This window comes from Rhagoletis zephyria, unplaced genomic scaffold, assembly GCF_001687245.7.
Source record: "Rhagoletis zephyria isolate East Lansing unplaced genomic scaffold, Rhagoletis_zephyria_1.1 Rzeph_scaffold_00093, whole genome shotgun sequence".
NCBI lineage: Eukaryota > Metazoa > Arthropoda > Insecta > Diptera > Tephritidae > Rhagoletis > Rhagoletis zephyria.
The window spans coordinates 115,702-136,040 of record NW_016157177.1 but is presented as its reverse complement, the minus strand read 5'-3'; the positions used below and the strand labels follow the sequence as shown (position 1 = coordinate 136,040).

At 32.4% G+C, this 20,339-nt stretch overlaps 1 protein-coding gene across 6 annotated transcripts in view; it reads right to left on the bottom strand.

Annotated features, from left to right (window-relative positions):
• Positions 1–19,831, bottom strand: part of drpr (multiple EGF like domains draper) — a 45,118-nt gene extending 25,287 nt beyond the window's left edge. For 4 of the 6 annotated variants that reach the window (XM_017631440.1, XM_017631447.1, XM_017631454.1 and 1 more), the window contains exon 1: positions 19,163–19,830. The gene's annotated coding sequence lies outside the window, so the exon portion shown is untranslated. Of the gene's footprint in view, positions 1–19,162 lie in introns of all 6 variants that reach the window. The other 2 variants (XM_017631433.1, XM_017631425.1) reach the window with 2 other exon arrangements.
• Positions 19,832–20,339: the final 508 nt, after the last annotated feature.

Here is a 20,339-nt window from a genome sequence, read left to right as displayed (position 1 = left end):
CTTAAGGAAATTTGACTCAAGAAAATTTCTTAGCCATTTCTTGTACGTCATTTTATATGGAGTTTTTGCTTTTTTTGAGAGCTGCATATAGGCCTTAATAGAGAAATAACAAAAAAAAAAGATTACCTGAAAAATATTGTCACTTGTTTGAGTCACTGTAGGTTTTAGCCTCCTAATTAACTGCACGAATGTTTCGCAAAAATTAAACAAACTGTCACACTCACTTTCAACACAAAGTCAAAAACATGCAACAGTAATAAGTGAAGCGGTAACCAGCTATTAGCAGTGTAAGCCATAACTACGACTGACAAACAAGTGAAGCTATTAGTACCAGCAAATTTAAATTACGTGACAAGTGTAAGTATGGTCATACATTTTTATTAATTATTTGCATACCACTAATATAAAAGTAACATCAATGTACCCTGTGGACTTACTTTAAGGCCATTAAAAGCTTTAATGTCAATATCGACTGGAACGTTAATCAAATATTTTTAATGTTTATACTATTTACCTTACACAAAAACAAAAATTCTACACAGTTCGTCAAATTGAATTTCACCCAGCGATGAACTTTTACTTAGTCTTTTAATATATGTACTACATACATAAGTACATATGTGCATATTTTTTTTTAAATTTGCTTAAAATAAAGCAGAATTGCGTTTGAAGCCATTTTTGTTGTGATATAAGGATTTATTGCTAGTGTAAAGGAATTGCCCATTTTTCCAGTGTGGTACATTATCAGCTTCACGCACATTCAAACATTGCTTTTGAGTGATAACAAAATAAATTCCTCTTTAAACTACAAAGCAAATACCATCGAGCATCTCTGCTTATCAGTTTAATGACTCCTCTTCATATATTATACGGCAAATAAATGTGCAATTAGCCAGTTGATTGTTAACTCAAAATGATTGTATTGTAATTGCTCGTCGTGAAAGGAAGCTATGTACACTACGTACATACATACATACATATATACATTATGGCAAAATAGCATTCACTCCTCTACGAACTGTTTTGATTTTATATTTTTCCATTTAAACAAGATACACTTGAGGAAATATGAAATACAAAATAATGAAACAGACACAGAAAGCAATAAGCTGGCAAGCAGAAATGCGATTCGAAAATTTTAGCAGAAAATAAGGTAAGTAGCAATCAAATTGTTTCAAAACTGAGATATGGTGAGAAGACTTTTTAATGGAATTCAATGGCCACACAAGTGGCGCCTTTGAGTTCTTCAAAACAGTGAGGTGATAGGGTACACGTACACGCTGTTAAAACGTAGTTTGGTCTAAGGAATGCACGCCCGAAGATTGGAACCACAGCGAAGGGACATGCTGCTTTTTGCGCCAACTGTCGGGCGATATTGTATATATATAAGCTGATATTGCCGAACTCTACAAATTGGGCAAGCCTATTTGCATACATTTTAAACCGACTTCAAAAAAAGGATGAGGTTATCAATTTGTCAGAATATTATTTTTTTCTATGTACATATGTTACCACATAACTTTGGACCATGTTAACCGATTTCTATAATTATTATTTGTTTTATAAGAAAAGCGGGTACCTCAGGTATCCCATACTAATTTGGTTTAGATCTGATCATTTATCATGAAGAAATTAACGGTACTCTTAAACTTTTATATGAGAATTGAATTCGGTTTTGTTTTTTGCTCAAAAATTCCTTGTTTTTTAGTAATATTAGAAATATTTAAGGTTAGTTTCCGAAATTTTCAAATGTAAAAAATTTTCCAGTTTTTTATCAGCATTTAGGTACAAAATTAATAAAAATTGCCTGGTTCTATTTTCAATAAAATAAGTGTTTAGCAATTTTAGAGTCTGGTTTATAAATAAACTAGATGAAAAGCCGGTTTATTCGATTAGCTATTCGAAAAATCCAGAACTAAAAAAAACGCCTAAATATATTCAAAAACCGATTGAAACCGGTTTTGCAAAATAGAGTCAATCACCATAATAAATACATCCATATGAGTCGACTACTGCTTCTACGGAAAACTAAAAATTAAGCAAGTTTTCACCCAGCGCTCTGTACAAATGGACACACATACGGGGCAATATTGTAAATATTTGCAAGTCTTTACATTCAACAAATCGGAATGTTCAACGCTTTTATGAATGAATTTCTTTACACTAATTGCTTAGCATCTTGCAAACAAAAAAAAAAAAAACAAAAAACATTTATAAACAAACACCGAGAGTGACATGATTATATCAATGACTAAGAATCATCGATTAGTCACCATATACTAGTACATAAGCATATGTAAGTATACATATGTACATATGTAATTTCTCTAGGAAAACTAATATTTAATTTCAACATCTAGTTAATAATCAAATGTGTTTATAAAATCGCAAAGTAACTGAGAGGAAATCCATAGGTAACCGCAACAACAAAGATAACGTATACGTACGGTGACCATCCGTTCTTTATTTTAAACCTTCTGTCCTTTATAATTTTTTTCAAAATAAAGGACGCATTTTGTCCTTTATTTCTTAATCTGTCCTTTAAATTAGCTCTGGATTTTTCAGAGGTAAATTTTTGAACAGAGAATATAAAATAATAAAAATGTCCATTATAAAATATAATGGAAACCTTCGCAATTTCGTAAATTTTTATTTTAAATTTCTTAGTCCAAAGTGCAGAAAAGGTAGCAATTTTAAAGAAAATGTATTATACTTTCCAGTTAATAAATGTTACATAATAAAAACCAGTTGAGAGCAATTGCTTGGTTCTCCCAAAATGAAAAAAGGCACACCAAAATTTTAAATGTTATAAAAAATTTTCACCAATATTATTATTTTTTAGTAAAAATTGGGATATGCAGTTTAATAGATCATTAAAGTTTATTATAATAAAGAGCGAGGTGCAAGTGTCTAAGGATTCCCGTTAATTTTTAATAATAAAACAAACGCATTTATTTCCCATTTCGGATGCAGATGTGCTCGAAGTGTTAGCTATAAAATTCCATACCAAAAATTTTTCTTAAAACTTTTTTTTTTAATTTTGGTGAAATTTTTTTTATTATATGTCAAAATTTTATTGAGAGATTATTCCTCCTTATGGAGGAACCCTACAATTGCTTTCAATTAGGTTTTATTATGTAACATTTATTATCTGGAACAGGAGAATCGATATTCATCAAAATTGCTACTTTTTCTGCACTTTCAAAATTTGTGCTCAACTGGTCTCTTACTAGTTTTATAAGCTTTCATAAAAAAAAATAATCCAATTGGTTGAAAAATTAAGGCTCTAGTGAATTACGAACATTAAATTCCAATTTTAAACCACTGTGTCCTTGATAAGGATTGGATTTAATTTTTCGAAATCGGTTAAAAGCCTGTTTACAGCGCCTTTAAATAAGGGAAACTCGTACAATTAGATACTATAATGTACTAGTAAATGTTTGATTTAAATTACGATATGGGTAACATACTTTTATCATTTTGAAAAAAAAAATGTCCTTTATTTTACGTTGGTAAATATGGTCACCGTACGTATACGCCAAGATGTCCGTCCGCTTCGTGGGGTACACACGGTAATAAAAGAGATAGTTCTGGCACAATATCAGGAAGCGTAAGCACACAGCTCATTCACGTGCCTGCATATTTAATAAAAATACTAATGTACATTAGACTGCATCACCAAAAAAAGTTGCGGTTTTTCCGCCGGGATTACAAAATTTATTATATTCTAAGACGTTCACCAAAATATTTGGGAAAAATATTAAGATTTAAGTGAGCTGGACCAATTTGAAAATACCTCAAAAACTGGAGTTTTTTATGAATAAAAATAGTTTCGTAAAGAACTTTTTGAAAAAAGTCCCCTCAGATGACAAAACAGATTAAGCTTAAAAAACCTGCATACAAATATTTCAAAATCTTTTCAGCGGAATCGTAAGAATGCAATTTTTGATGCTGATTTTTTACTTTTTTCAAAGATTGATTTACGAAAAACTTGAATAACTGGGCCAAAACTATTCTGATTTAGACTAATGGGATCTCAGTAGAAAGGTGTTTTCACACTGTTTTTATTTCTGTCCAAAAAAAAAATCATTCGTGTCCAATTTTTTTTTTTCAAATACCAACACATCTTAATTCAACTTTGAATGACGTTCGTTCATCCTACCTTTCTCTTTCATCCTTTGAATGAGTTTATCAGCAAAGAAATAAAAAAGGTGAGAAAATACCTTTCCACCGACACCTCTGAAGTCTAAATCAGAAAAGTTTAGGCTCAGTTATTCAATTTTTTCTTATACCAATCTTTGAAAAAAGTTAAAAAAAACAGCATCAAAAATCTCATCATTACGATTCCGTTAAAATTTTTTTTTAAATTTTTTAAAAATATTTTTATGCAAATTTTTAAAGCTTAAACCGTTTTGTTATTTGAGGGGATTTTTTCAAAAAAAAAATTTAAGAAACTATTTTTATTCATAAAAAAACTCCATTTTTGGAGGTATTTTGAAATTGGTCCAGCTCACTTAAATCTTAATATTTTGGTGGACGTCTTAAAATATAATAGATTTTATAACTCCAATGAAAAAATAGTACCGATTTTTTTTTTGTATGGGGAGTGATGCAGTATAATGTACATACATATGTTTGTGTACGTGAACAACTCATGAGTTTTTATGTACAAATGTTTTACCAACTACACTATACATGTACATATGTGTAAGTAGGTGGTATAAACTTTAATGGGAATATACTGTGGTATTTTTAAATGCTACAGATTGAATTGAATTAGTCATTGGACAAACCGTAAAAGCCTTTGTCTGGCACAAATAATTGGAGAAGTTTTTACAATAAGAATATGTGGTAAACTTTTTTGTTTTTATTCTGAAAAGTGGCAGACGTCTACTACATACTAGACTTGATTATGAAGCATATTTACATATATACATACATATGTACAGTAACGGGCATATCATTTGCAACAAAATTCAAAATGATATTGTTTGCAACTTATGTTTATATATTTATTTTTAATAGTTTTCATTTAAAATATAATTCAATATATAACAGAAACCACGTACTAAATACAAGTTTCAAAGATTGCATAAAGTCCACAAAAATGTATGAAAGTTCAAAAAATTTTCATAAAAATGTCAAACTTTTTATTCAGAGTTTTTAGAAAGTTTTCGAGTATTATAAAGTATTTCAAGTCACTAAAAATTACCGTTGATTTTTTATATATGTATGTATATATTTTTTATATATATAAGTTTTTTTTTCTGAAAATGTGTGTTTAAAGGGTAGTTAAATTTTAAACCCTACTTAAGAAAACGGCCATTAAAATATTTGCCGGTTCTTGCAACCATGAAAATGAGTTTCCTGACGCAAGAACAGCCAAAATATATATTTTAAGCTTTTTAAAAAGTTTATTGCATTCTAAGATCAAAGTGGAAAGGGAAACAATTTGAAAAACTATGTTTTTGAAGGTCATTGTAAAGGTTTCGGTTATTTTTTATCCAACAAAATTATCTTTCCTGAATTCTACATCGTTTAAGCTTTAAAATGTAGTTAAATTTTTTTCGTAATCTGTTGTCGTTATCGAGATATTAGATTTTGTCACAAATACAGTTAATTGTCCACACTGTACGCCGTACGACAGGTGCAGGTACTTTGGAGGTTACAGCACTAATCAAGAAACTAGGTACTTTTGGTTGCAAAGAAAAAGGTTTTGGTTCGGCAAAACCAACAATAATAATGCCCCAATACATTCGCAACAACTTTACAATTTTTCGGAAATTTATTTATTTATAAGATATCAGTTTTATTTGTTATCAGTTTGTACTATACTAACTTATCGACAAACAAAACATATTTTACATAAAATGAAAAAATATATATGTACATATCTTGTTCAAGTAAAATTCATTCAATCTTTTCTTCGACTAACCTAATTATTAGTCATACAGCAACAACAAAATCGCATTTGCACTTATTTTAATTCGCAAATGCAATTTAATTTTTATATATATATATATGCACATATGCACATACAAGTGTATTTTTATGGTTGTATGTACATTTTATATTTGGTAATGGATGAGTTGGTGTGTATTTACTTATGTACTTTTGTACATACATACATATGTAGTATAAGCTTTTATGGATATGCATGTATGTACCTTGGCATGTACAAAGTGTAAATAACAATAACGACACGTAGTATTCTCAAACAGCTGAGTGAGCGTTTTAATCAGCCAATATTCAGACAAACATGCGTGAACACATACGGGTATAAACATACTACATATGTACATATGATTGTGCATTGTGCACGCCATAAGCAGTGCCTTCTTTTCCACAATAATGTCTCATAAACGTGATTGAGGTATTAATTTCATATACTGTGTCGACAATGCAGAAGCCAGACGATTTTGTGACATTTTTTCTCATTTAAGTAATACTTTTATTTGAATTTGCAATCAATTCACATTTTGAGTGTAAGGCATTCACGCCTTGCTGTATAGCGGATTATCTGGTTATGAAGTTATATTTACGGCTCTATTCTGTATCGCTGACAAACTCTTGTCACAGTTTTTATTACGGAAAAATATATGAAAAAGTTTAAATTTGTCAATAAACACATGTTTGTCACCGATACAGAATTGAGCTATTAATATAGTTTTCAACAAAAGAATACTCTGAAGAGTAATATGCACTTAACCGAATAACTTAATAACCTGTTTGTTTTATACTTTTCAATAAAAGTTTTGGAGAAGTATGAAAATATGTTATTCAAAAAGCCTGACTTTGCAGAGTCAAAATACCTCATAGAAATAATTTAATTTTTTTTTTGCGTTAATGTTCCATGTGAATATCTTCGCTCTTGCCATTCGAAATAGTTTTGCGTAGAATTTTTTATTCTTATGTGAATGAAGATCTTAAGGTCTTGGTCTCAACTCATCTTTTGCAATGAATGGTAATTTTCTATTCAGTTACAGTGTCCATGATTACTATGTATGAATTGCTGTATGTACACATGTATATCAAACAATCTACACTCACGGCAAAAATATTGGCACAAAAAATTTTTCGCAATATATGCAACTATTTTTATTTTTATTTATTGTTGCTAATTTTTTATAAAAATATGGTTCATTCTACAATAAAAAGCATAAAAATATAGTTTCTAAATCTTGTGAAAAACTCGAGAATAGTTTAAACAAGTAATTTTTAGCAAAAAAAAACCGACTTAAAAAAAATATATATATATCTATATATATTTCATGATCCAATCATCGGATCTAAACCAGATTAGTATGGGAGCACCTCTGAGATACTAGCTTTCCGAATTTGCGAAATCGGTTGACGTGGTCCAAAGTTATGCGGTAACATACATAAAAAAAAAATTAAATAAATAAAAAATATTCCGACGAACTGATAAGCTCCTCCTTTTTTGGAAGTCGGTTAAAAATGAGAAACACGTTCAACAAAAAATAAATCTCAAAAAAATCAACGCGATTTTTTAACAAATTAAAACTAATTAAAAAGTTAAAAATTTATATGAATATTTATTAAATATTCTTGAGTTTTGCACAAACAATAAGGAACCTTAATAGGTGTCCATACAAGCAAGGGCTTCCAAACTATAAAAGAGGTTGGACGATATTTGTAGTATACTTTCTACGTGACAGCATGGACTATACACGAAGGAATTTTTTAATGATTCTATCGGCTCGGCTCATCGTTTCCACATTTAGTCCATGCAATTCCCCTTACTTCGGCTTCGGCTCGATAAAGCACAAGAGACAAGATTAGGGACTACTAATCACCAAACGGATTGGACTAAACAAATCCTTCATTTATACCTTCCGATTTTTTAAAATGTATAGAATTAAAAGATCCAAGGCTGAAATAATATCTACTTAAAAAATTTGAATAGAGTGTAGTTAAAATTACACTAAGCAACTAAAGTATTTGGACCGTGATTGCGGCTGAGTTACGCGAATCTCTCGAGGTAGCTCTTCGCCACCAATAGGTGTGATTTTACTCCGTTGGCGATATTGCAGGTCAAGAGATTGTTCTCGATATATCTCGTTACTTAGTAGGCTTTCAGTATACTCGATGTTCGCTGCATGCATATCTGGATCTTGTCAGTGAACAAACGAAAATGAATTCAGATGGGCCGGGGAAGTGACTCAGCTTCAAGCCGGCGCGTGCTCTGCTTTCTCTGGTCCGATTCCGCGGATAGGGCATTTTTTTCAGTCTACCCTAAATTGAGCGTGACGGCAATGATTGAGAGATTAGCTCTTCTATGCAGTGCTGCGTAGCTACAACAACATAACATGCATTGTTTTGAGAACTTCGGATTAATATTTAGACCATGAATAAAAGCATAAACAGACGGCAGCGTTGATCCGGATCAACTCGGGAATTAACTGCAGTTGATCCGGATTAAGTCCGAGTTAGTCCGGATCAACGCTGCCGTCTGTTTAAGCTTTAAGATAACACTCTTCGGGGTTAAGAAAATATTAAGTCTTAAAATAAATAATCTTCTATTATTTCATAATCAACTTTTTCCTATCTCAAAACACTGTGCTCCAGGAATATCATACAAGGCGATGAATTCTTGTAAGCATAATAAAATGTCAACAGCCAATGAAGTGGCAAGACAGCGTACAGAATTCACAGTGACATATTGAAATAAAAATGCATACATTTATCTGCATATGTACATATGTATATAGATAAACATGCACGTATAAACATAAATATGTACGCACTGAGTGTACAAATATTTTTTTTTTTTTTTAACGGAGAATAGCTAGTAAAATGATGTCGAATTACCGCACTTAATAACTGATAAGAATTAAAAAGTAAACAAATTTTTCTATGAAGTACACATTAGGGTGGGTAATTTTTTTTTTTACTAGATATGTGCGTATAGCATAAGAGCATTCTATGTGTTATTCTAAGCAAATTTGCCCAAGAAACCGTGGGTCTAAAATCAATTTGGAGTTTGCCAAATTACGAAAATAGATTTCGAAGAAAATGTGAAAATTGTCCGTCTTGCGCCCTCTGGTGGAAGTTTTAAGAAAAATAAAGAGTGCACAAATAGACTCATCATACCAAAAAACCCCTTACAGCATGTTTTTATATAAATTTTAAGAACTTCTTTACGACACTAGACCAAATACTAAGAAACCCAATTTTACATTCTGGCAAAATCCAAATTGATTTTAAACCCGTGGTTTCTTCGGCAAATTTGCTTAAAATTACACGTAGAATGCTCTTATGCTATAAGCGCACAGTCGAAAAAATCTCTCTTACAAATTGACACGCCCTAGTATACATACATATATATTTTACATATGTATATACATATTTTTACATTCATGTCCGTCTACAGATATCCGCTGTTTTGAAATCACTGCAAGCTATTTATTACCCGTAGGATAAACAGATAATGAGAAGACGATCTCACTTGGGTACGATTTATTTTGTTTGCTTGTTTGTCACTTGCCATTAAAAGTGCATATCAACTGTTATACCGACTGTGTACCTACAAACTGGTGTACTGGAGCGGTAAACTGAGAAGGTGCTGATGCAAGCCAGTTGATGCATCGGTTTTTAGTTTTTAATGACATGCTTTTGTCATGCAAATGTTGATTCAAAAAAAAAAGAAGAGAACTTGACAAAGACAGGCGCAGTAATTACTCCAACAAAGAACGATAAAAAGCAAATATTGTACGAGTATTTATAGCGAAGTAGTCAGTGCAGGATAATGATTATTGTATCGTGTTGGGATGTTAATACATATGCATTACGGTGGTTCACAAATGCATGCTTAAAAAAGTTGGAATTTTTATGTTCTCATCTCTACGATTGTTTTATAGTGAAAAAAGTATGCCCCCGTTTTTTAAATCAAAAAACATTTAAAGGTCGTTCAAAAGGCTCAAAGTTTCCTATGTAGTATTTTATATGGGGGAAAAAAATTCGTAGAAATAATAGCGAATGCTTGAAAATCAATATTTTTCAATTCGACCTCTAAATACTTTTCGATTTAAAAAATGACAGCGATATATTTTTTCGATATAAAACAATGTTACGAGGGTGAGAGCATTAATATTCCTACTTTACTTTGTTTGGAGAGCCCTAATAAACGCTAAAGGCCATATCAAAGTGATTTGTTCGCCACTTATGCTTATTTATTTACTTTTAAAAATTTTAAGAAAATTAAAAAATTCTAAACACAGTTCATTAACTAAAACAAATACATATAAACGAAAGTTTAAACCGAAAGTAGAACCTAAAAAAAAAATCAACAAATTGTCACCCAAATTTCAACATTTTTTCTCACAAGTGTTAAAATTTTATTGAGTATTTATACGGTTTTATAGCCCATTCAATTTTAGTCCTATAATGTGCAAAATTTCATTTCCATTATGTCGGAAACAACTTAACCGATTAAAAAATTATTGCTAATTTCAACCAAATTTAAATGCCTTTTATGCGACGTATATACTCTAACCAGTTTTAAAACTAATTTTATGTAAACGCCATTTAAAAAAGTATATTTTTATTTTATTTTGTGTTTTAGTATTTCCGGACTAAAAATTTAAAAAAGCATATCAATTATATACATACATACATGAAAGACAAATTAATTACCTTTATTTTGACGTCATTAGTTTTTTAACAGGTTATGTTGTTCAGAAGATATTAATATTTAAAAAAATCAGAAAATTTAACTTTAACCATTGATATCTTCTTTATGTTTTACTTTCGCCAGATAATTGTGATAGGGTTGAAATCAGCACAAAAAGTTCTATCGAGCCACATTTTTGGTTTTTGCATCGCTAGATTGTTGATTGTTTCATTTGTCGCTTAGTGTATATGGAATCACAGCGCTATGTGTGATTTACATGAGGCGCCTGGAAAATCGCCTCATGTAAAGGCAGCTTAAGACTAAGAATTTGTACTTGACAAACCGTTTTCGTATTTCAATGCTATTTTTGTATTGGCCAAAGCAAAAATTCTTATCAGGCACCACGAAGCAAGTGAGCATTTCCTAGTTCCATTCAAAGTTTTCGAACATACAAAATTTTCAGCGTACATATGAACGCAGAAACACGGAAAAAATCTCTCAAATAAATCAGACTTTAATTTCGTGAAACCAGAAGCTTATATGTACACAGCTGCAGTATCGTTACTAAGTAGTAACAATTTGGCTTCTTACGCCAAAATTTCTTAGAAATTCCTCATTTCCAAAACATAGTTACATAAGTGTTTTAGAAATCTTAGTGAAAAGTGAAACCGCAATTGAAAGCTAAATTTCGAAATTAAATAAATCACTCAATGCTAAAAATAAATCAACAGTTATAGAAACTTAAAGCGTTTGCCATGCCTTCCATGTATTTAGTAATTCAAAACGTCTCTTTTGTTCTATTAGAAGCGCTCTTTCCTCCAGCACTTTGAATTCTAATTTATTTCAATGTCAGCATTCTCAAAAGCGTCACTTTTGTGAAGAGCAGAGCTACTGCTAAACGAATAAATATGTATGTATGTATAAATACATAAGTTTCAACGTGAATATGAACTTTTTAGGTTGCATTGTAAGTATTTTGCAGCGTCAGCAGAGAGACTTTGCCATCTGCCATCACACAGTTGAAAAGTTTAGAAAAAAGATTGAAGAAGACAGACATACATACATATGTAGGTATGTACATGAGTCAATCCATGCCAAATCGATGCCAATGGTTGGAATCGACAATTTTTGAGTTGGATGAATTTTGGTCAGAACTTTCCCTTTATTCAAGGTGTTTTTTTTTGTTTTTTAAAGACATGAATTTAGAACTTAAAAAAAATTTAAAATTTTTTTTGTCTAAATAAAGTTATGTTAAACAATTTTAATTTAATTCTAATTTATTTTCCATTCGGAATTCAAAAATAAAAATCAAATTTCAAAAATTAACAAAAAATTTTAACACCTTTTTGAAAATTTCAGAATGTGTTAAGATCAGTTAGAGGTATTGTACAAAAAAAATTAAGCGAAAAATTTATCTAAGTTTTTGCTTTTATGATTTTTATTACTTATTTCGAAATTCTGTAATTTTTTTGTTTCAATATTTTTAATAAATTATTTTTAAATGTCACCTTTAAAACGAGACCACAACCATAACATATGTAACTATAATAGTTTTTGGGATATTCAAAAAATAAACATGCGAAATTCGGAAAATTTTAACTTTCGACAAATAAAAATTAATTTTTCTTTGGCAGAACTTCGTTAAGTATATGATAAAAGAAAAGTTCTAACCAAAATCGAATTCAAATCAAAAATGATCGCTCCCAGCCACTGGTCGATTGGACATGGATTGACCCACATGCATATACTTAGTACACATAGAAAGCATGCAAAAATCTAAGCACAATGCACTTTGTCGGCAAGCACATAGCTGGTGAGCGAATGAACTTCTGAATTGAGTAAGTATGCATGTGACAGCCAGACTTGATTGCATTTTTACATACAGTAGAAGAAGAGACGGTGAGCATAGCTGGAATGAAGGTAAACTACATATGTATATGAGAAATTATGTAAATTTGTAGTTACTAATGTGTGAGATAGATGCTGGCGAATGCACTTACACTCTGTTTTAAAAGTTTCGGAACTGAGGGCGATCGATGCCAAAACGTTAAATGGTATTTAATACAAAACAAATTTGCTTTTGTTAGTGGATATTTTTTTCTTTTTGGAGCTAACTTTTCAATACACTTGACGGCAAATGAAAATATTTTAGATGTGACGAGGCGCTTGCTAAGGTGTGACGGTGAAGAGAGCTAGACTTGTCGGGAACGTGGGAGCTTCTTCTAAACAGAGTTTAAAAGTTTAAACAGACGGTAGCATTAATCCGGATTAACTCGGACTTAACTGCAGTTAATCCGGATTAAGTCCGAGTTAATCCGGATTAACGCTGCCGTCTGTTTGCGCTTTTAAAGAACTCATTTACGCAAAAAGGAGTATTTAAATACCTTTGGTTGACAGTAGTATCGCCTGTGCATAGTCAAGAGCCCAATTGGCGCGTGGAACGCCGCTTTTCTTCATGCATCTTTGAAATTACATATCTGTTATTAAAAAGTAAAATAGATACAAGTTTGTGAAGTTGGTTTTGGAATACATGGAGGCTTTTTGCAGACGTTCCATGTAGAAAAACTCACGCTAACTGCTACGTCTCAGAACTTTGAAAGGAAGTACACTGTCGTTACTTGGCTCGAGATTGGAGCTGAGACATAACCACGGGCTCAATTCAGCCGAATCCTAACCCCTTTTGCTTTACTATTTCGCAGATCGGTGTGGAGCTGACTTTTTCATCAAGTTTTCTTTTTAATTCCCTTGTGTGCGTAAATGGCCATGTTACTAAAGGAGTGAGTAGTCTACAACGTTCAAGTCGAGCCTTACTTACTTACTTCGCTGGCTATGCCAGATATTGGATGGTAATCAATACGTACGAGACTATGGAGACTCGCAAGATACAAATGTCTTAGTCGGCGGAGAAAGGAGGTCAGCAAGACTGTAGAGATCCCCAGCTCCGTGTTCTTCTCTGGATTCTGCGTGGGAATTACTTTTTCGTTTTTGCAAATCTCTATACTATAGTATAATGTGAGTTCCTTCTCCAGAGCAGAAGAGATTTAGCTGCGTGTCTTGCACAACGATTTGCAATGAAGTTGCAGAGACGAAGAATAAACTGAAAACATCTTCTATTGGAATGTTTCGAATATTTAAGGGTTGAAAATTTTTCAGGGAAGTGAGCTTCATAGCTATGGTTTATAATATTTAACCAAATGTTTATTTAATAATATATATATGTATATATTTTAATATTGTCTGTATTCCAGAAAGTTACAATATCTTTTAATGAATCAGAAAAATTAGTAAAAATAGAAAAATCAGAATTTGAAACACGAACTCAATGAATTCTTGAAATTACATATAGTAAAGTATAAAAGGACTAAGTGGTGATACCACAATACTTCCAATCGGCCTAGCAGTTTCCAAATATTGGATTAATTAGTAGAAGTTGACAAGAGGTCATTCATTTCCATTTCAACGCAGTCCGCTCTATGAAGTTACATATTCACTAGGGTGTTCCAGAAAAATATCAATATGATGGGGCTCCTCCTATTTTGTATATCCACGCAAATTTCTAATTTAAAAAAAAATTTGGGAGTCGCTACCAGGATTTGAAAAAATTTAACCTTTTTTAAATCGCAATAATTTTACAAAATTTATACTTTCACGAGCTTTAGCTCAGCAATTTTATGAATTTATATAAATAAGTTTCACTAATAGATATGTCAAATTTAACAAATTTCAAGTGAGCGCTTTTCAAGTTTTTCTAACCCTTTTTTAATTTTCGTACCGGCCTATATTTTGTACGTAGAGCAAAATGAAGGGGTGTCATATAGAAAATTTTGCTTTCGATATTTGTAAGGACCACCCTAATTTTCACACTTAGTAAAAACTTCTATACACAAATGCCGCTACTGCATAGAATGTTAATATGTAGTAAAATAGCCACTGGTACATAGAATTGATTCAAGGAAGCAGCCGCATTTGCAGTTGCATTCACTAAGTATTATGTACGGCAATTGTTGCATCAACAGCTGAAGTTGGAAGTCAATGTGTGGCAGACGAGTTGTCGTCGGGGACAGCACTGCTCTTAAATGATAAACTAGTATTTCCAGTCTGAATGCTTTTCATTTTCAATGCTTAATAACATGTACTATCTACATATGTATATACATTAGGGGGGGTCCAAAATTCCTGTGGAAAAAGTGTAGAAGGAATTTTAATGCCAACGCCCCGCCCCCTAGGATTGCTCTATACCGATTAATAATTTACCTATATTTTCTACTTTGAAATCAAACAAGTAAAAAAGTATAAGTTCGGGCGAAACCGAACTTTAAATACCCGGCGCAGGTATCAAATATCGTCGTTTCAATTTTCTCTGAACTACATCTGCATGATAACTATGGGTGTTTACCCGATTTCAAACGTTTTCGATAATATGCAGAGTTAGACCTAATCAAATAATTGAACCTAGTTAGGTACAATAGATTAAGTGGTTACCGAGGTATACCTTTGTAGTTATAAAGTGGGCGGTATAACGCCCAATTCCTAAAAACCTATAGCAGTCTTATTTATTGTTAGGAGATTGTTGTGACTGTTAACTTGGAGTAAATAAGCGTACTCAGTTATTGAAATATCGAAGTTTTCGTATTTCTGAAATTTACCGTTATATGGGAAGCGGGTGTAATTTTAGTCCGATTTGAATAATTTTCAACAAATTGTTTCTCCGTACCAAGGTTGTTAAGTGCACCGAGTATGGTAGAAATTGATAGATCGGTTACCGAGATACACATTTGTGGTCATAAGTGGGGGGCACCACGCCCAATGTCCAAAAATATATAATAATCTAATTTTCTTCTCAGTGGTCATTGCAATAATCGATTGTGAGTCAACATGCTTCAGTAGTTACTGATTTATCGCAGCTTTCGTGTTTCTGTAAATTACCGTTATATGGGAGGTGGGTGTGGCAGTTGCCCGATTTCAAAGATTTTCAACAGGTTTCTTAGCTGGATCATAAGCAAGGCGCGTGCCGAGCTTGGTAAGTATTGGTGAAGCGGCTACTAAGATACAGTATTTCATCATAAGTGGGCGGGTCCCTTTTTCAAAAATTTCATAATAATATTATTTTGTACTAAAATTCTACTCCACGTACTAATTCTCAACAATTTGGATCCAATATTTACTGAAATATCATAGTTTCTGCATTTTTCGAAAACGCCGATATATGAGGAGGGGGAGTGGTTACTGGCCAATTTCGCCCATTTTCAATAGGAACCTACCTTGGATAAAGGGCAATCTATGTACCAAATGTCGTTGAGATATATCATTTATGTATACATTTTTCTATATCTGCATATATCTATCTCGATTCGTTTTGGCTGTTACAAACAACCGTTATGCGAACAAAGTTATAATAAGTACCCTGTGTTCAAGTGCGCGCGGGTATAAAAATAGGGGCATATTTTTTCGGTATAGAGCAATCCCAGGGGTGACTTTACTTTATTTTGGACAAACCTAATGTATATACATACATACATACAAACATGCATACACGTATGTATGTATGTATATATGCCTGCTCCCCTCTCAATGTTCTTTAAACAAAAACAAAAATATATGCGGGCAGACACTCAATTGAAGCAAGCAGGCAAATGGGTGGTTGAGAGGAGGGTGTATTTACATACTTAAATGCATAAAAAGGCAGGCATTTGTATGTACATAAACATATACAAGCAAAGATTTTTATTTACGTACCAACTTGTACTGATCACAGAATATTTACTGAAAAAGATGCTGAGAAACTATCTCGGACTTGCTGAAAGATATAAAGCTTTTGATATTTGTTAATTTTAATGAAAATGTATGGAGTGGAAGTTACAGTGGGTTGATCCAATGATTTGAAATATGTACACAACCGGTAAAAACCGGTTTTCGTATGGGACAGCTTTGCAAACCGTGCAATCCGTGCACCGTGCAAGGGCTTTGCAAGACTCAGAGAATACCCCTATTATCTATGTATGTATGTAGGTATGTATGTACTAGCTTTTGCTCCCAGGTCCGCCTGAATGAAGTTCGGTTTAACGTTATGATTTCAAATGTAACAAAAAGGAAAATAAATTATATCACCGAAAATAATAAATTTTATTTAAAAAAAAAGTTGCTTAAAGCCTCGAGGTTTCAGAACATGGTCAATGTGTCGAGTTTCAACTAAATAGACCATTTCAGTATAAAAAAAATTACATTTCTTAGCCAGTATTTACACTTCATATTAGAAATGGTTTTTATATGTAGGTCGTAATTCTTTTAAAAAATGTGTCTATATAAAATCATATCGCTACCTAAAGGTGAAAGGGTGCCAAGTCCACTTTTTTCGAAAGATTAGTTTTTGATGTAGAATGACAGACAATGCGAAACGATATCGATTTTTCGTCACTCCGGAGCAATTTCAAAAAATGGACTTGGACAGCAAGAGCTACGCAAGAGGTAAATTGTGTTCTCAGGACAAAGGGCGTGTAAAAGCTTAAACAGACGGCAGCGTTGCTCCGGACTAACTCGGACTTAATCCGGATCAACTGCAGTTAATTACCGAGTTGATCCGGATCAACGCTGCCGTCGGTTTATGCTTTAACAAATACATTAAAAGCATTATTTATATTAGTGCTGAGCCGGCTCCTAAGTGCAAAAAAAGGCTCCTGGAAGCCACTTTGTCCATCTCTGTCCTAGAGGACTTCGAATAACACTATGGCACAAAAATGAACTTTGAAAACTCGTCCGTTTTTGGTCTATATTTAAGTACTGTATGTGTTATTTTCAACTAATATAGGCCAAGAAAAAAACGTTAAATTTTCAAAGCTTGGAGAAGAAATAATAATTTGGCAGTACTGCGGCAGTACTGGATCGTGAAATTTTTTTCTCGAGAACACGATTTGAGAGTAGGTAAATTTGTACTATACTTGGACATTGACATCTCTGCCCCGATAGTTTCCAGCGCACTCTACACGACACCTACTTTTTTACACCTTTATGTGGCCTTAAGTAAAGTTTAAAAAAAATTTAGAACATTTTGGGTCTACCTACTCCCAAATATTATGTTTTTAGTACTAAAAAAAAACAGAAAACGGCAGCACTGGTCCCCAATAAGTTTCAATTCTACAGCGAGCATTTCCACAATCAGTGGTACCTATACATGTACATATGTACTTATGCGCACTTGTGTACAACCACTTGTATTCGATAAATGTGTATATATTTACATACATATATGTATGTACATATGTAATGTAGTACATATTCACAATTCGTCGCCTGGGTAAAAGATTGTCGTAAGCGCCATTTTGACGGTTTTTAGTTCTAGATGCATTTATATATTTTGAAACAAGGTCTTTCGATTGGTGTTATCAGTTTTTAGATTACTCCTTTAGTATCCGAGATATTGACTAAAATTTTTTCGACAATTTAGTAAAAATTTAGTTGGTGATGCAGTCATATTAAACTAATTAATATCTTAAAAATGGCGTTCTCCATTTTTTGACATCTCTTTTAGTTTCCGAGATATTGAGTAAAAAGTGTCGTTAATTTGGTAGAAATTTTGATAACTTTTTGTCGTATTTCATACAAAGTGGCTGCCAATTTGTGGACAAATGACGCTTACAACAAAATTTGACTAAAGAAAATCCTTCATAAACACAAAACTAATTAACAATAAACATTAAAAATTAAATAATTTAAGAATTTTGTGAACTAGTAACATTTTCAGAGGCTTTAGAGAAAATATGTATATCTTCGCGTTTTTGAGAAATTGCATTCCAAACTTCAATCGCGATTTCCCACAACCTGTCGAAATTAACATACCTACGACAATCTTTTACCCAGGCGACGAAATGTAAATATGACCAGCCTTAAGGATTAATTATCAAGAAACAAAGAATTTCTTTGCTCAAAAAAATCAAATCAAAATAAAAAATAATAAGAAATATGGAGAAACACATATGTACATACATATGTATATATCGACGGTACTTTGGCAAAAGCTCGCATCTCAGAAATCACTACTTCGTATCTTGTAAAATTAATTCAAAATAGGCCTTAAAATACTAGGATTGATTATATGTATATTATTTTTAATTAACTAAACAGTACTCAATCTTTAATATTCAGCAAAAAAAGTTATTAAAAATGATTTTCTGCTATTAATAGTGTTTTGAGATACGATATTTTGCCAAAGTACCGTCGATATATAACTTGGCTGAGGAATGGTAAAAATAGAATTGTTAAAGCGATTTGTTTAATTGACGGCGACAAAGATGTGTTAGTTGAAGTTTCACAAAATATTACCCATCTCCAAAGAAAAAAAAGAACAAACAATTTCATTGTTAAAATTGTAGTAGTAAACTAAAGGCAGGTAAGCAACCACAAAGCAGCAAATTTGGTGTTTGCGAATATAGTAAACCGCAAAACCACAAAACTTTCTCATGTATTATTTGGTTCAAGCTTTCTCAGTGGTATATTTCTTTGCAAAAAAAAAAACTTATTTACATATGTACTTACCAAAGCGAAATGTATGTAGATATGTAATTTTAATCCATGCAAATTGCGATGCCAGCACTTCTAAAATGAGTAGCTGGTTTTTGCAGCACACCGATTTGGTTTTGCAACAAAATTTTTTCTTTTAATTCTGCTTTACCTTGTGTGCATGTATGTATACATGTATTTATTTATCCACTTTTCACTCTTTTACACTTGGCAATTCGTATAATTTTAACATATTACAGCATCAGCTTTCTTTTCATCGATAAAGAAAAACACAAAAATCTATTCACTGCATCACACAGCACGGAACCGGTTTCATTTCTTTCATTTTAATTGTACTAAAATTCCAACCAGAAAATAAAAGAAAACACTGCAATACATTTGTATTTTGTTCACTCCAGCAATTCAAAGCGTTCAATATTTTCGCCACAAATACATATATTAAAACGATAATTACATTAATTATGTATGGCCACGCACTACGCAATTAAACACAATTGCGACCTTATCTAATTATTTGATATTTAAACGAGTATATTTATATTTTACCCAACTTTTGCACACATTCGTGATATTGTTGCTTAGGCTGACGCAGCCAAAATTTAAAATAAATTAAACAAAATGTTTTTGTAGCAAACCCGTGCGAAAAACCAAAAACAACAATCGCCCACTCGACCAAAGAACAAACTGACAAGAGTGAAATTGCGTATTTGACAGCGCAAAGATGAGAACAAAAAGAAATGTCATCGGCTTGGCTACCGGAAGTACAGGGTGATAACACGGGTCATACTGAATTGACAATCATACTTTCTTCAACAACCTGCCTTTATACCATGTTCTGACCGACATCGAAAACATGTTTTCGTTGCTAAAACTGGTTTTCGACTTAAAACTTGTGTTTTCGTCCATGTAAAATCTGTCAAACGAAAACCAGTTTTCGCTGAAAACTACTTGAAAACTTACGTTCCACTGTTGTTGTTGTTGTTGTTGTTCTAGCAGCACGTAGTCCCCGAATTGGTTGGTTGTTTATTCATCTTCCCCATCTGACTCCTCCAACCTTAGGCCCAGGAAGCGAGCAGTCTCGATAGGTTGAGTCCACAACGCTTCGGGTGTCAGATGGGTGGGATATGTAGGGCATGCGAACAAGTGTGTGGGGTTGTGTGGACCAGTTCCGCATGCTGGGCAGGTGTCAGCG